Here is an 18,014-nt window from a genome sequence, read left to right as displayed (position 1 = left end):
GCAAGTATGGTGGGTCTGACACACCGGTGTCAATGTGTTCTTTTTTCCATTTCCAGGAGTGTATTATCCTGACACGCCAACCCGTTTCAAAGAAAAAGGAATCTTAAAAGACGGGTAGAGAGACAGATGAAAAATAACAAAAGAAATATTTTCTCGTTTGATATAAATACAAATTAACAATTTTTGGATTTTTCGTTTTACTTATATTGTAAAACGTTGCTTCTTGCCAAATATCATGATTCTAGATAAAAGAGAAGCATCCTACAGTTCTTGATGAATGAGGTTCCGAATATTAAAGTATGTGAAATTTGTGGCCGCATCCTTGGATGTACACTCTTTCTTTTGGTCATCAGTCTACTGACTGGTTTGATGCGGCCCGCCACGAATTCCTTTCCTGTGCTAACCTCTTCATCTCAGAGTAGCACTTGCAACCTACGTCCTCAATTATTTGCTTGACGTATTCCAATCTCTGTCTTCCTCTACAGTTTTCGCCCTCTACAGCTCCCTCTAGTACCATGGAAGTCTTTCCCTCATGTCTTAGCAGATGTCCTATCATCCTGTCCCTTCTCCTTATCAGTGTTTTCCACATATTCCTTTCCTCTCCGATTCTGCGTAGAACCTCCTCATTCCTTACCTTATCAGTCCACCTAATTTTCAACATTCGTCTATAGCACCACATCTCAAATGCTTCGACTCTCTTCTGTTCCGGTTTTCCCACAGTCCATGTTTCACTACCATATAATGCTGTACTCCAGACGTACATCCTCAGAAATTTCTTCCTCAAATTAAGGCCGGTATTTGATATTAGTAGACCTCTCTTGGCCAGAAATACCTTTTTCGCCATAGCGAGTCTCCTTTTGATGTCCTCCTTGCTCCGTCCGTCATTGGTTATTTTACTGCCTAGGTAGCAGAATTCCTTAACTTCATTGACTGCGTGACCATCAGTCCTGATGTTAAGTTTCTCGCTGTTCTCATTTCTACTACTTCTCATTACCTTCGTCTTTCTCCGATTTACTCTCAAACCATACTGTGTACTCATTAGACTGTTCATTCCGTTCAGCAGATCATTTAATTCTTCTTCACTTTCACTCAGGATAGCAATGTCATCAGCGAATCGTATCATAGATATCCTTTCACCTTGTATTTTAATTCCACTCCTGAACCTTTCCTTTATTTCCATCATTGCTTCCTCGATGTACAGATTGAAGAGTAGGGGCGAAAGGCTACAGCCTTGTCTTACACCCTTCTTAATACGAGCACTTCGTTCTTGATCGTCCACTCTTATTATTCCCTCTTGGTTGTTGTACATATTGTATATGACCCGTCTCTCCCTATAGCTTACCCCTACTTTTTTCAGAATCTCGAACAGCTTGCACCATTTTATATTGTCGAACGCTTTTTCCAGGTCGACAAATCCTATGAAAGTGTCTTGATTTTTCTTTAGCCTTGCTTCCATTATTAGCCGTAATGTCAGAATTGCCTCTCTCGTCCCTTTACTTTTCCTAAAGCCAAACTGATCGTCACCTAGCGCATTCTCAATTTTATTTTCCATTCTTCTGTATATTATTCTTGTAAGCAGCTTCGATGCATGAGCTGCTAAGCTGATTGTGCGATAATTCTCGCACTTGTCAGCTCTTACCGTCTTCGGAATTGTGTGGATGATGCTTTTCCGAAAGTCAGATGGTATGTCGCCAGACTCATATATTCTACACACCAACGTGAATAGTCGTTTTGTTGCCACTTCCTCCAATGATTTTAGAAATTCTGATGGAATGTTATCTATCCCTTATGCCTTATTTGACCGTAAGTCCTCCAAAGCTCTTTTAAATTCCGATTCTAATACTGGATCCTCTATCTCTTCTAAATCGACTCCTGTTTCTTCTTCTATCACATCCGCCAAATCATCACCCTCATAGAGGCTTTCAATGTATTCTTTCCACCTATCTGCTCTCTCCTCTTCATTTAACAGTGGAATTCCCGTTGCACTCTTAATGTTACCACCGTTGCTTTTAATGTCACCAAAGGTTGTTTTGACTTTCCTGTATGCTGAGTCTGTCCTTCCGACAATCATATCTTTTTCGATGTCTTCACATTTTTCCTGCAGCCATTTCGTCTTAGCTTCCCTGCACTTACTATTTATTTCATTCCTCAGCGACTTGTATTTCTGTATTCCTGATTTTCCCGGAACATGTTTGCACTTCCTCCTTTCATCAATCAACCGAAGCATTTCTTCTGTTACCCGTAGTTTCTTCGCAGCTACCTTCTTGGTACCTATGTTTTCCTTCCCAACTTCTGTGATGGCCCTTTTTAGAGATGTCCATTCCTCTTCAACTGTACTGCCTACTGCGCTATTCCTTATTGCTGTATCTATAGCGTTAGAGAACTTCAAACGTATCACGTCATTCCTTAGTACTTCCGTATCCAACTTCTTTGCGTATTGATTCTTCCTGACTAATGTCTTGAACTTCAGCCTACTCTTCATCACTACTACATTGTGATCTGAGTCTACATCTGCTCCTGGGTACGCCTTACAATCCAGTATCTGATTTCGGAATCTCTGTCTGACCATGATGTAATCTAATTGAAATCTTCCCGTATCTCCCGGCCTTTTTCAAGTATACCTTCTCTTATGATTCTTGAACAGGGTATTCGCTATTACTAGCTGAAACTTGTTACAGAACTCAATTAGTCTTTCTCCTCTTTCATTCCTTGTCCCAAGCCCATATTCTCCTGTAACCTTTTCTTCTACTCCTTCCCCTACAACTACATTCCAGTCGCCCATGACTATTAGATTCTCGTCCCCCTTTACATACTGCATTACCATTTCAGTATCCTCATACACTTTCTCTATCTGTTCATCTTCAGCTTGCGACGTCGGCATGTATACCTGAACTATCGTTGTCGGTGTTGGTCTGCTGTCGATTCTGATTAGAACAACCCGGTCACTGAACTGTTCACAGTAACACACCCTCTGCCCTACCTTCCTATTCATAACGAATCCTACACCTGTTATACCATTTTCTGCTGCTGTTGATATTACCCGATACTCATCTGACCAGAAATCCTTGTCTTCCTTCCACACACTTCACTGACCCGTACTATATCTAGATTGAGCCTTTGTATTTCCCTTTTCAGATTTTCTAGTTTCCCTACCACGTTCAAGCTTCTGACATTCCACGCCCCGACTCGTAGAACGTTATCCTTTCGTTGATTATTCAATCTTTTTCTCACGGTAACCTCCCCCTTGGCAGTCCCCTCCCGGAGATCCGAATGGGGGACTATTCCGGAATCTTTTGTCAATGGAGAGATCATCATGACACTTCTTCAATTACAGGCCACATGTCCTGTGGATACACGTTACGTGTCTTTAATGCAGTGGTTTCCATTGCCTTCTGCATCCTCATGTCATTGATCATTGCTGATTCTTCCGCCTTTAGGGGCAATTTCCCACCTCTAGGACAAGAGAGTGCCCTGAACCTCTATCCGCTGCTCCGCCCTCTTTGACAAGGCCGTTGGCAGAGTGATGCTGACTTCTTATGCCGGAAGTCTTCAGCCGCCAATGCTGTTTATTTATCAAAATTTAGGCAGTGGTGGGGATCGAACCCGGGACCGAAGACGTTTTGATTATGAATCAAAGACGGTACCCCCCCCCCCTTTTTTTTAATCTCATTTTGTTCGTTATTGTTCGTTTCAGTTGTTCGTGGCGGACATCACCTGACGCCGTTGAAGTTCGTTATTGATCCATTCACTCAGTTTTTTTATTACAGAGGGCAGCTAACGCTCTGACCGAACACGCTGATCTACCGTGCCGGCAACCCCTAGACCACGGGTGATTTACACTACTAGCCATTAAAATTGCTACACCACAAAGATGACGTGCTACAGACGCAAAATTTAACCGACAGGAAGAAGATGCTGTGATATGGAAATGATAAGCTTCTCAGAGCATTCACAGAAGGCTGGCGCCGGTGGCGACACCTACAACGTGCTGACATGAGCAAAGTTTCCAACCGCTTTCTCATACACAAACAACAGTTGACCAGCGTTGCCTGGTCAAACGTTGTTGTGATGCCTCGAGTAGGGAGGAGAAATGCGTACCGTCACGTTTCCGACTTTGATAAAGGTCGGATCGTTGCCTATCGCGATTTCGGTTTATCGTATCGCGACATTGCTGTTCGCGTTGGTCGAGATACAATGACTGTTAGCAGTATATGGAATCCGTGGGTTCAGGAGGGTAATACGGAACGCCGTGCTGGATCCCAACGGCCTCATATCACTAGAAGTCAAGTTGACAGGCATCTTATCCGCATGGCTGTAACGGATTGTGCAGCCACGTCTCGATCCCTGAGTCAACAGATGGGGACGTTTACAAGGCAACAATCATCTGCACGAACAGTTCGACGACGTTTGCAGCAGCATGGACTATCAGCTCGGAGACCACGGCTGCGGTTACCCTTGACGCAGCATCACAGACAGAAGCGCCTGCGATGGTGTACTCAACGACGAATCTGGATGCTCGAATGGCAAAACGTCATTTTTTCGGATGAATCCAGGTCCTGTTTACAGCATCACGATGGTCGCATCCGTGTTTGGCGTATCACCCGGCGTGATGGTATGGGGTGCCATTGGTTACACGTCTCGGTAACCTCTTCTTCACATTGACGGCACTTTGAACAGTGGACGTTACATTTCAGATGTGTTACGACCCGTGTCTCTACCCTTCATTGGATCCCTGCGAAACCCTACATTTCAGCAGGATAATGCACGACCGCATGTTGCAGGTCTTGTATGGGCCTTTCTGGACACAGAAAATGTTCGACTGCTACCCTGGCCAGCACATTCCCCAGATCTCTCACCAATTGGAAACGTCTGGTCAATACGCCAGTCACTACTCTTGATGAACTGTGGTATCGTGTTGAAGCTGCATGGGCAGCTGTAATTGTACATGCCGTCCAAGCTCTGTTTGACTCAATCCCCAGGCGTATCAAGGCCGTTATTACGGCCAGAGGAGGTTGTTCTGGGTACTGGTTTCTCAGCATGTATGCACCCAAATCGCGTGAAAATGTAATCACATGTCAGTTCTAGTATAATATATTTGTCCAATGAATACCCGTTTATTCTGCATTTCTTCTTGGCGTAGCAATTTTAATGCCAGTAGTGTAAGTGTTTTAGAACGTATAAATTTTTACATCGACAAGGGACTATAGACTTTAATACGTGACATAAATTTCAACTTGATACGTCTAACATTTCTTGAGAAAATGGTTCTTAACAGTCGGACAGACAGACCGACGGACAACAAAGCCATCCCATAAGTGTCCCGTTTTTACAGACCTAGGCACGGAACCCCAAAAACACTAAGGAAGCTGCTAAACGGTACATCTCCAATAGTCTCCAAGTTATCATTTTTGTGAAATGTTAGCGCGTCCTTATGGACACACTGTATTCCTTTTTTACACTTATACCTCGCGTTTTAGTTACGACGAGAAAATCAGATAAATTAAGGCTCGTACGGTGTTTTACCGACAGCCATTCTTCCCGCGCGCTATGCGCAAGTGGAACTGGACTAGGGGTGAATGATAGTGGTACCAGAGGGACCCTCGTAAAACTTCGAAAAGTATCTTTCGGAGTATCGAAGTAGACGCATAACAGTGACGAACCTTATTTTCACCCGAAGTGTTGCAAAGTGATGTTGTGGTTATTGAGACACATTTTTATGGCTCCCCTTGACTTTAGCTTATAAGTTATGAATGTCTTTGTTAGTGACACGCCGTTTCCGGCCACAATGTTTTATTTTCCTATATTCTAATGTGTTTCGAAAAAGAATGCTATTTTCAAGAATCACATTGTTTCAGCCTTAACATCTGCTACAGTTTGACCGTCACTTAGCCACGAAATGTTTATTTCCTGCTTCGGTGAAAAACTTCCGTAGTTGCTCCACTTACGCCTGCAATATCGTAACAAGTTTATGTACGTATTCTATCGGAATAATATAGCACAGCAATAAACTTGTTACGTTACTGCAAGTGTAAATGCCAATGTGGAAGTTTTTCACCATAGCCTTCAAACGTATAGGACTAAAACAGGAAGACGGTGTGTTGCCATCAAAAAAGTTTCTAATTTATATTGTGGTTATACCTGTCTCGATGGTACGCTTTAAATCAACAGCGCGTCAGGTGTGTCCGTGCCAATGGCTGCGTCATAATGCATTGAGCGTCAATTAGCATGCGAGGCTAACTCCCTCTGTTAGTAGCAGCTTCGCATACCAAAAGACACTCAATACATAATCACGCAGTTAATGCCCAAGATTAATCGAATGGACTAGTCGTACCGAAAGCAGCATCGAAAGTTATCAACAACATTATTTTGCGAGTGTCTGGCTGCCAATAAACATTACCGTTTAAATATGCACTGACGATTGCTGTCGCCAAACATAGCAGACATGAACAGCATCTGGAAGAGTCCAAGACTGGCAGAATAATGGATCTCCATCCAAACCTAGCACGACAGTAACATCGAAAAAAGAATTATATACAAATCTGAAATCTTTTCGGTATACAGTGCTCCACATCCGCAAATTACTTTACGACATTCATGCTGGAAAACACATTTAATTAATCATTTTATTGCTCTATTAGTTTCAATAATTGCCCTCGCCTTTACCAGTATTTCTGATTACCGACAAAATAGTGTAAAGAGTTAGTGTAATGCTAGGACCAAAAAAGCATCTACAAATAGTTAAGGGGCTTAACGTTAGTACAGAAAGGAGTCAGCTACGGAGTGTACACATGTACTCGTTGACCAGTCAAATTATATTAAATGTATTATAGGAAATATGGTGGAGTTTAACACTGAATTAAAGATCTTTCTTTGAGGAAACTCCTGCTACATTGAACAGTTTCTTGACAGAATCTCTTAAATTAATTTTTGGTTATTTTATAATTAATATTTGCACTGTAATGTCTGAATAATGATAATTTTTAATTTGCATCATTGTATTGATCTTAAACCTCAATTGACTGCTTTACACATCCCGGTCAAACTTTTACACGCGATGTAGGGTGTTCCTGAGCAGGGGAACGTACGTTCTTTTATCCGCTGCTGACAGCCGAAGTGTTCTGTAGGCTAACAACTGCTTGCCTCAGCCTATAAGTTCCTCACTGAGAACGTATCAGACATATGGGACGAAAAATTTCACGTCTTGTCATCGGCTGGAAGCTCAAGAAAATTTTATCAGTTCACATCGCCGCGAAACCATGCATTTGCATAACTATTTGGAAAGTAGGAAAGGTAATGGTAGAATTAAAACTGTGAGTGTGGTTTGTGAGTCTTGCTTAGACAGTTCAGTCAGTAGAACACGTGCTCCAGGAAGGAAAAACTCCCAGGTTCGAAACCCGGTCCAGCTCACAACATTAATCTGCGACAAAGTTTGTAATCAGCGCGCATCCTACCCGATACTGAAAATTCATTCTGGAAGCATCAACTGTTGCTAATTTGGCTGCCAAACTGCAACAGGCGTGTAACAATATCCAACAAAACGATATGCGGCAGAAGTAAGACACATTGCTTACACATTTCCAAGCTCACATTCAACATCGAGACGACTACACTGATTATCAAGGTATCACTATTTCACATTTCTGCTCGGTCGTACTGTAATCTGTGACGTGTAAATTTGAACCAAATTCTTAATTGAAAACTAATTCTTATGCACCGAAGGATCTTTAGTAACAATATTCAAATATATTTGGGGATTTTAAAAAGGCTTACGACTCAGTTGATCGTGAACCTCTTTTCCAAATTTTAAAGGAATAAGGGATAGATAATAAAGCTCTAACACTGAATAAGGAAACGTTAACAGTCACTAGCTCTAAAGATGAATTCACAGGAGAAATTCCTGAACCATTTGTTATGAAGACCGGTGTCAGACAGGGAGATGGACTTTTCCCATTATTGTTTAACCGTGTTTTGTAAAAGGTAATTACAGAAAGGCAAGAGCAAGAGTCGAGTCAAAATGTAGACCAGTGAATCAAGTTAGGTAGAAGTAATATTAGAGTTGATTGCCTCGCCTTTGCAGATGATCTGGCAATTTTAACTAGGGTTATCACCACAGCTCAAAAACAAATAGAAATTCTTAAAGAAGTCGCGGAAAAAGTAGGACCACAAATATCATTCGAGAAAACGGAATATATGATATGCAACAAACAAGCTCAGAAGTTTTTGAACTCGAAACATGGAAAAATAAAATGGCTTTCTCAGTTTAAATATTTGGGGAAAATCGTGCAAGGAAACGGCCTGGAAAAAGCTACAAACGAAGTTCGCTGTCAAAAAATGGCAACTGCATTCGTATTAACACAAAATACACTCCTGGAAATTGAAATAAGAACACCGTGAATTCATTGTCCCAGGAAGGGGAAACTTTATTGACACATTCCTGGGGTCAGACACATCACATGATCACACTGACAGAACCACAGGCACATAGACACAGGCAACAGAGCATGCACAATGTCGGCACTAGTACAGTGTATATCCACCTTTCGCAGCAATGCAGGCTGCTATTCTCCCATGGAGACGATCGTAGAGATGCTGGATGTAGTCCTGTGGAACGGCTTGCCATGCCATTTCCACCTGACGCCTCAGTTGGACCAGCGTTCGTGCTGGACGTGCAGACCGCGTGAGACGACGCTTCATCCAGTCCCAAACATGCTCAATGGGGGACAGATCCGGAGATCTTGCTGGCCAGGGTAGTTGACTTACACCTTCTAGAGCACGTTGGGTGGCACGGGATACATGCGGACGTGCATTGTCCTGTTGGAACAGCAAGTTCCCTTGCCGGTCTAGGAATGGTAGAACGATGGGTTCGATGACGGTTTGGATGTACCGTGCACTATTCAGTGTCCCCTCGACGATCACCAGTGGTGTACGGCCAGTGTAGGAGATCGCTCCCCACACCATGATGCCGGGTGTTGGCCCTGTGTGCCGCGGTCGTATGCAGTCCTGATTGTGGCGCTCACCTGCACGGCGCCAAGCACGCATACGACCATCATTGGCACCAAGGCAGAAGCGACTCTCATCGCTGAAGACGACACGTCTCCATTCGTCCCTCCATTCACGCCTGTCGCGACACCACTGGAGGCGGGCTGCACGATGTTGGGGCGTGAGCGGAAGACGGCCTAACGGTGTGCGGGACCGTAGCCCAGCTTCATGGAGACGGCTGCGAATGGTCCTCGCCGATACCCCAGGAGCAACAGTGTCCCTAATTTGCTGGGAAGTGGCGGTGCGGTCCCCTACGGCACTGCGTAGGATCCTACGGTCTTGGCGTGCATCCGTGCGTCGCTGCGGTCCGGTCCCAGGTCGCCGAGCACGTGCACCTTCCGCCGACCACTGGCGACAACATCGATGTACTGTGGAGACCTCACGCCCCACGTGTTGAGCAATTCGGCGGTACGTCCACCCGGCCTCCCGCATGCCCACTATACGCCCTCGCTCAAAGTCCGTCAACTGCACATGCGGTTCACGTCCACGCTGTCGCGGCATGCTACCAGTGTTAAAGATTGCGATGGAGCTCCGTATGCCACGGCAAACTGGCTGACACTGACGGCGGCGGTGCACAAATGCTGCGCAGCTAGCGCCATTCGACGGCCAACACCGCGGTTCCTGGTGTGTCCGCTGTGCCGTGCGTGTGATCATTGCTTGTACAGCCCTCTCGCAGTGTCCGGAGCAAGTATGGTGGGTCTGACACACCGGTGTCAATGTGTTCTTTTTTCCATTTCCAGGAGTGTTCAAAAAATGGTTCAAATGGCTCTGAGCACTATGGGACTCAACATCTTAGGTCATAAGTCCCCTAGAACTTAGAACTACTTAAACCTAACTAACCTAAGGACATCACACACACCCATGCCCGAGGCAGGATTCGAACCTGCGACCGTAGCAGTCCCGCGGTTCCGGACTGCAGCGCCAGAACCGCTAGACCACCGCGGCCGGCCTCCAGGAGTGTATTTATAATACAAAAATCACTTTCTAAATTCAGTAAATTTAGGCATTGCACCATTGTAATCAAACCGGAAAGTCTTTATGGAGCAGAAAATTTAATGTTTTATAGAAGGAGCGATACTGAATAAATTCAAAATAAAGAAAGTTAGATTATTCGGAAAATATTAGACCTTAAAATTACTGATGGACAATCTTATAGACAGAGAAGTAATAAGGAAATGGAAGAATACGCAGACATAAATGGTGACATGAGAAAACGAAGACTTAAATTTTTTGGGCACATTAAAAGAATGCCACCCACTAGGTTGACAATACAGATAGTATAATTCTACGAAAACAGAAGCTAGGACAAAACTAAGACAATTAAATGGATTGATGCTATTAAGGAGGATACTAAAGTAGCTGCTATAACTCAGGCAGGCCATACAGACAGAGAAACATTCAGACTAAAGATATTTGATTCGATTGTTGGTCAGAGGGAAACTAGGAAACGCATTGGAACACCGTGTCTGATGAAAGAAAGAGACTTCATTCTGAAAGGATGAAACAAATTTGAATACAAAGGAAGGTGAACCTTCAAAAGTGACATTGATTGATTGTATCTCGCGTGGTCCTATTTGGCCCATACGCGAATATTAATAAATAAACGTAACTAGACAATGTTGCTTAGCTTAAATTTTATTCTTCTGATCTAATGTCTTCTTGGTGATGGATTTCATTTTTCGCCTGCTTACAATGTGCCTAATATGTTCAGACATTTTGCTTTCCCTTCCACCGTGCAGTGTTAAGTCAAATGACCTTCTCAGAGGTCGAGCAGACGCTTAACACGGAAGCGTGTAGCGTGAAATCGACAAAGTACAGCAGCCAAGATACTTGTTACGCCTAAGGTCAAAAACCACTACAACAGGACATTCATCAAATAAAATTCTCTCACATTTTATGCTTCTAGACCGCCATCTATTGCTGCGAGCACAGCGCAGCTAATGAGTTACGCGCGGTCCGTGGCGGTGCATCACGTCTGCATGGAGAATTAATTACCCTCCAGTGGAAAGCGGGGCTGGCTTTAATGTCTGGACCCCGCACCAGCTGGGAAACGCCCAACATTTCCGACCATCTTTTTTTTGTTTCACCCTCTCATCTTCTGTGTGTGTGTGTGTGTGTGTGTGTGTGTGTGTGTGTGTGCGGGTGAGTGTGTGCGCGCGTGTGTTTGGACGGGAGCTGGCTGAAAACGCCTGATTGCTTAAAGTCGGCAGCACTTTTACTGAAACAATACGCGGCTGCCCTCTCCAACTAACTCTGTTAAAGTTCCTTCCTCAGTACAAATTAAAGAGGCTTTGTCAGACGAGATAATTTCTTCATTCCACTTGGAAAGATTAAAAACTGACCGTCATGGACACGGTTAAATTTCTCTACAAATACGAATATCGTGATTAGCATTCACAATTACTTCTAGTCAAAGTACACTCCAGCATCATACAAAATAAGATGGTACACTAATCGACATATCAGAGAGCGATTATTTGTTAATGGGATGCAATATGTACCACAAATATGTTAAAATACTGACCCAGTCACCAAATCACTCTGCTATATCGCAGCAGCGCTCTAAATTAAAGGTAAGACAAAGTCACATAGATCCAAATATAATATATATCACCTATATACACATGTACACCTAACATACAAATATGCAACTCGGCTTTTGGCAAGATCAGTTTGCAGTATAAAGAAAGGCCTTTTGAATTCCATTATATGTTTCGGAATACTGTATAAAGGTTGTAAGGAGTGTGTCAGAACTCTCCATTACATAAACCAATACATCCAACTTAACGCTATTCTTTGCATTGTGTAAGCACTCAGATATCGATAGTAACAATCTGAGAGCGAAACATAAGAGAGCATTTCTAAGCATTGTTGTGAAACGAGGTCTGTCTGCGAGAGTGTGTCGGTCGAGAGCTCGGAGACAGAAGACGTGTCACGAAAATGCTTAGATTCGCGCTCCCATGTTTCGCCCTCAGATTGTTACTATCGATATCAGAGTGCTTACACAGTGCAAAGAATAGCGTTAAGTTGGATATATTGTTTCATGTAATGGAGAGTTCTGACACACTCCTTACAGAGTACCAGCAATACTTTTCAATTCGTGTTTAATTTTCTGTTTAATGAATGGAAACGACAAGCAACTTCAGTGAGAGTTTTAAAAGCACTGATTTTACTAACGCTTCCGTATTCGCCGGCGACTTACAAGGAAACACTCTCAAGTTTCAATAAACAATAGGCCTATTGATAACATATGTCTGCGTCATATAAATTGTTTCAAATTTATTAAGTGATTTTTATAGTGTTTTCAACGCTGATTTCGGGAAAAACAGTGAAAAAATTCCATCTCTTACAGTTGTTTCACAAACTGCTTTCAGGTTTTTTCGATATTTCAGCACTCTAGTGAATTTGAAATTTGATTTTTAGGATCTCCATAAACTGTTATTTAGCAGTTTTTATACTAGATATAGGTAAAATAAAGAGTAGTTAGGAGAAACCAGCAGTATTTTCATGTCAGTGCCTGTCTGTTGCGCTGCCCCTTCCTCGCCATCACCAAGCAGTGAGCTTCTGCTATTGTCCTTCAGTTTCTAGTACCTCTTCACTCTGTGCTGTTCACTTGTTGTTACTAGTGCTTCAAAGTAGTGACAGTTTTCTTGTGTTGTGAAGTTGTTTTATGGACAATGAACAATGGCTACCATAGAATATATAAACTCGCCAGATTACTTCTGCTACATTTGTGTTAACTATACCATTAAAAAGCAACAAAGAAACATATCCGATTTTGTTAAAAAATTGTATTTCGCCTATTTTGGTACAAAGTCAGGCGATCAAGATAAGCCTTGGGCCCCACACAAACTTTGTTCAGTATGTGTTGAAGAACTGAGGCAATTGTTTCAACGTAAAAAGCAGTCCTTACATTTTGGAATACCATTGGTTTGGAGGGAGCCCAAAAATCATAGTGATGACTGCTATTTTTGTTCTTGCAAGGCACGAGATTTCAATTTGAAAAACGAAACGGATATCTCTTACTAGTGTTTTGCAGTGATGTTCCTGGATTTAGGGGACGTTTCAAAATAGAATGTGCTCCTCACGTCTTCACTATTTCCCTGCAAACTTTGGTGATGTGAGTGAAAAGCAGGGCGAAAGTTCCACCAAGACATCAAAGAAATGGCAAGAAGATATCAAGGAAGATGGAACGTCAACATGATAGCGGACTACTGCTGGATGATAAAAAGTGATGATCCTCAACGAGTGCACAGTTGGAAAAGCAATAAAAGAAGCTTCAACAGAAAGTGAAGGCGTTATTATAAGGACTTATGTGCTTAAAGGGAAATGGAAGTGTACTGGAAATGTAGCTTAAAACATGATTTCTAAATAAAATAGAATTTTATAAAGTTGGGAAAAATGTGATAAATTGCTTAAATTTTGTTATTATACCCAAAAATCGTCCCTTTTTTTGTGAGAAAACCGAACGTGACAGAAAAAAATGGATTGCATGTTTGAAATCAGCGCTGAAAAGTTCATAAAAGTCAGTTATCAAATTTCAAGCAACTTCCAAAAAATATTTTTTTGCAGACCTGTGTAACAGTTGTAACGGCCTTGCCGCAGTGGAAACACCGGTTCCCCTGAGATCACCGAAGTTAAGCGCTGTCGGGCGTGACCGGCACTTGGATGGGTGACCGTCCGGGCCGCCATGCACTGTTGCCATTTTTCGGGGTACGCTCAGCCTCGTGATGCCAATTGAGGAGCTACTCGACCGAATAGCAGCGGCTCTGGTCAAAGAAAACTATCATAACGACCGGGAGAGCAGTGTGCTGATCACACACCCCTCCTATCCACATCCTCAGCTGAGGATGACACGGCGGTCGGATGGTCCCGATGGGCCAACTGTGGCCTGAAGACGGAGTGCTGTGTGTAACAGTTGGTGAGTGTGCAGTGCGGGTAAAATAGTTTTCCTTTGTGTCCAGTTTCACTTTCGAGGGGGAAAACGCACCTCCCAATGTAATTTGGTATTTTGAGTTTAGAAGGGATATCCTCGAAACGACAACATGCACTGACGCAAAAATATCGCGTCACCAAAAAAAATTAATGTAGAGTAATTAAATTTGTGGACTACATTTGTCTGACTAACATACTCCATTGATTAACACGGCAACACCACAGTTTAACGTAAACGCGAGATAAGCTATTGCGAATGTGGAATGCTGGTACATTAGTTACCGGTATAACAGCTAGGTTGTTGAATATAAGCGAGTAAACGCGCATGCATTGTGTTGTACAGATGCCGCATGTCTGTTTGTGGGATGCAGTTCCACACAGGAATGGTTAAAGCTGTTTGTGGATGTTGCTGAAGTCGTCGTCCAATGATGTCCCACATGTGCTCGATTACAGACAGATCTGGTGATCGAGCAGGCCAATGCAACATATCGACACTCTGTACAGCATATTTCGTTACAACAGCAGTATGTAGGTGAACGTTGTCCCGATGCAAAACACCCCCTGGAATGCTGATGGTGAACGACAACACAACAGGTCGAATCACCAGACTGACCTACTAATTTGCGGTCAGGGTGCATGGGATAACCACGAGAGTGTTCCTGCTGTGTCATACGAAACCGCATCCCAGACAATAATTTCAGGTGTAGGTACAATTTGTCTAGACGCAGTCAGGTTGGTTGCTGGCCCTCAACTGGACTTCATCTAACCAACACACTGCCATCATTGGCACCGATGTAGAACCAGCTTTCATCAGAAAACATAACAGACCTCTTCCCTACCCTCCAAATGAGCTCTCGCTTGACACCACTGAAGTCGCAAATGGCGGCGGTTTGGGGTCAGTGTAATACACATTACTGGCGTTTGGCTCGGAGCTGTCCTTGAAGTGACCTATTTGTAACACTTCATTGTGTCACCGGTATGAACTGTTGCTCAGATTGTTACTCAGATGCAGTACGATGTACCTGAGCAGTAGACCGAAAAAGCTGGTATGATTATATGATAGCGGAACAAACACTGGTAGCGGCTGCTTCTGTAAAATACCTGAGAGTATGCGTACGGAATGATTTGAAGTGGAATGATCATATAAAATTAATTGTTGGTAAGGCGGGTGCCAGGTTGAGATTCATTGGGAGAGTCCTTAGAAAATGTAGTCCATCAACAAAGGAGGCGGCTTACAAAACACTCGTTCGACCTATATTTGAGTATTGCTCATCAGTGTGGGATCCTTATCAGGTCGGGTTGACAGAGGAGATAGAGAAGGTCCAAAGAAGAGCGGCGCGTTTCGTCACAGGGTTATTTGGTAAGCGTGATTGCGTTACGGACATGTTTAGCAAACTCAAGTGGCAGACTCTGCAAGAGAGGCGCTCTGCATCGCGGTGTAGCTTGCTCGCCAGGTTTCGAGAGGGTGCGTTTCTGGATGAGGTATCGAATATATTGCTTCCCCTTACTTATACCTCCCGAGGAGATCACGAATGTAAAATCAGAGAGATTCGAGCGCGCACGGAGGCTTTCCGGCTGTCGTTCTTCCCGGGAACCATACGCAAGTGGAACAGGAAAGGGAGGTAATTACAGTGGCACGTAAAGTGCCCTCCGCCACACACCGTTGAGTGGCTTGCGGATTATAAATGTAGATGTAGATGTAGTGCGATGTTGCCGTCCGGAGCCTGGTCTTCTTGCAACCATACATTCTTAGCAGCACCACCTCTAGCAATCATGTAATGTGGCAACATTTCTGCCAAGTCTTTCTGCAATATCGCAGAAAGAAGATCCAGCTTGTCGTATCCCTATTACAGGACCTCGTTCAAACTCAGTGAGGTGCTGATATGGCGTCTTTGTCGCCTTAAAGGCATTCTTGCCTAACATCAACTCACCAGGTACAATCTCAAAGATAACCAATGCTCACTACCGTTACAGCGTTGTATTTAAAGAAAATCTGATTTGCATCCTCATAGTGGTGCTGCTAGCGAGACTCTTATGTGACTGGCGGGAAATTTAATAGACATCTTCTTTCGGATGTAGAAACACGCCTACCAACTTTCGTTCACGTCGCACAATTCTTTCTTTGTATAAATGATACCTAACTGACAACCTCAGCTGCCGACAGGTGTTGTTGTTAAACCTCGATGTGGACAGCTGAAAATGTGTGCTCCGACCGGGACTCGAACCCGGGACCTCCTGCTTACATGGCAGACGCTCCATTCATCTGAGCCACCGAGGACACAGATGAATAGGGCGACTGCAGGGACTTATCCCTTGCACGCTTCCCGTGAGACTCACATTCCCAACTGTCCACAATTCTACATATGTATTGTACCTTATAGACATTTGCCCATCCACTTATTACTCGCGCACGCTTTGGCGATTCCCGTAAGAATTTGGGCAACCTGTGCGCATTCGCACAGACGAAGGTCACTGGCTAGGTAGCCTTTAACTACGTATATATACGAAGACAGTAACTTGTTCTCGAAAGAACAGTTACAGTTGATGACCGTGCAGCTTTTTCCTGGAATAAATGATAACTAACTGACAACCTTTCTTTGTGTTGCAATTTTTTCCGTCAGTGTATAAAAAACGTTTTTCATATAATAGTTACGTAATTAACGTTTTTGAAAACTGTATAATCAAATTTTCTAGCAGATTAAAGTTTTGCAAAATACCCTGCAACCATTAAATATTTTTTTTAAAATTAAAGACTTTTGTTACAACATAAGTTAAAGAAGCTTTCAAGCCACAGACATCCCTGGGTAATGAAGCGCCTTTCTGAAATACAACTCTTGGAAAATAAGCTGAACTCAATGTATTGTCGGAGTATTTTCAACATACCTAATTAAATATCTAAACATTCGTTACTATTTTAATTATTTATTTTAATTTTATTTTTAATGTTTTGTGATTTTACGTTTTACTTTCACGTTTTTCTTTTCGTGTACCGTTTTATATTCGTGTATTTTGTTAATTTAAAATTATAAGTAACTCATTGTTATGATGGATAATAATTACAATAATGATAATAGGTAAGGAAATACTTAAAACACAACTTTTTTTACACTCTGCACATAAAATGCACGAAGTTTGTTCACGACGCAGAATAAAACAAAATTCAGCAGGATTTCCAATTGTCGATTTCCAGTTGTCACGGGTGATCGTCTAAATATCGTTATTGGTATCAGGCGTATATCAGTGCATTCGTAAACCTTGGCGAAGAGAATTGATTATGTATTAGTGACTTCAGCTGGACTTTATTATGGCTCAAGTGAGGGTTGATATGATAATCGTTCAACAGAACTAGATCTGAAAGTCTTCTAAGTTCTTCCAACATCGAAAACTGTGTACGTACCATGGCTGTATCTGTGCTGTCGTGCCCTTTGGGATCACCAGATGAACAAGTTCCTTGTCCTCAGGAACGATGCTCAAACCGATTCTTTCAGACTGACCACCACAAGAATCTAAAATAATATAGATATATCTCCCTCAATTGGAAAGAAAACATCTTCCAAATATCTTTTGAATCGGCCAGACTTTTGTTTACCAGATTTCGATGCTGTCTTTGGACACTTGGGGTTCAAAATGAGATTCTCAAATTCGCGGTCCTCACCATTAGTTTCTTTTAAAATTATGAAAATGCGGGTGGTCACTGTGAAAAAAGAACGTTCTGAGTTTCTTACCACGAGGACTTTTCATACATCACCGTTTCAAAGACATTTCCTCTGAACGTAAAATGCCAAATTACTCTTCTGAGTATGTTTTACCCCTTAAGAGTGGAATCGGATACAAACAAGAAAATACGTATTGCACTATTTTGCCCCCTCTACATACCCGCCGAGTTTCATCAAGGGCCCGCACCTCGTGGTCGTGCGGTAGCGTTCTCGCTTCCCACGCCCGGGTTCCCGGGTTCGATTCCCGGCGGGGTCAGGGATTTTCTCTGCCTCGTGATGGCTGGGTGTTGTGTGCTGTCCTTAGGTTAGTTAGGTTTAAGTAGT

The sequence above is a fragment of the Schistocerca nitens genome, chromosome 1 (assembly GCF_023898315.1).
Source record: "Schistocerca nitens isolate TAMUIC-IGC-003100 chromosome 1, iqSchNite1.1, whole genome shotgun sequence".
Lineage (NCBI taxonomy): Eukaryota > Metazoa > Arthropoda > Insecta > Orthoptera > Acrididae > Schistocerca > Schistocerca nitens.
The sequence above is the reverse complement of the archived record's forward strand: the minus strand, read 5'-3'. Positions refer to the sequence as shown.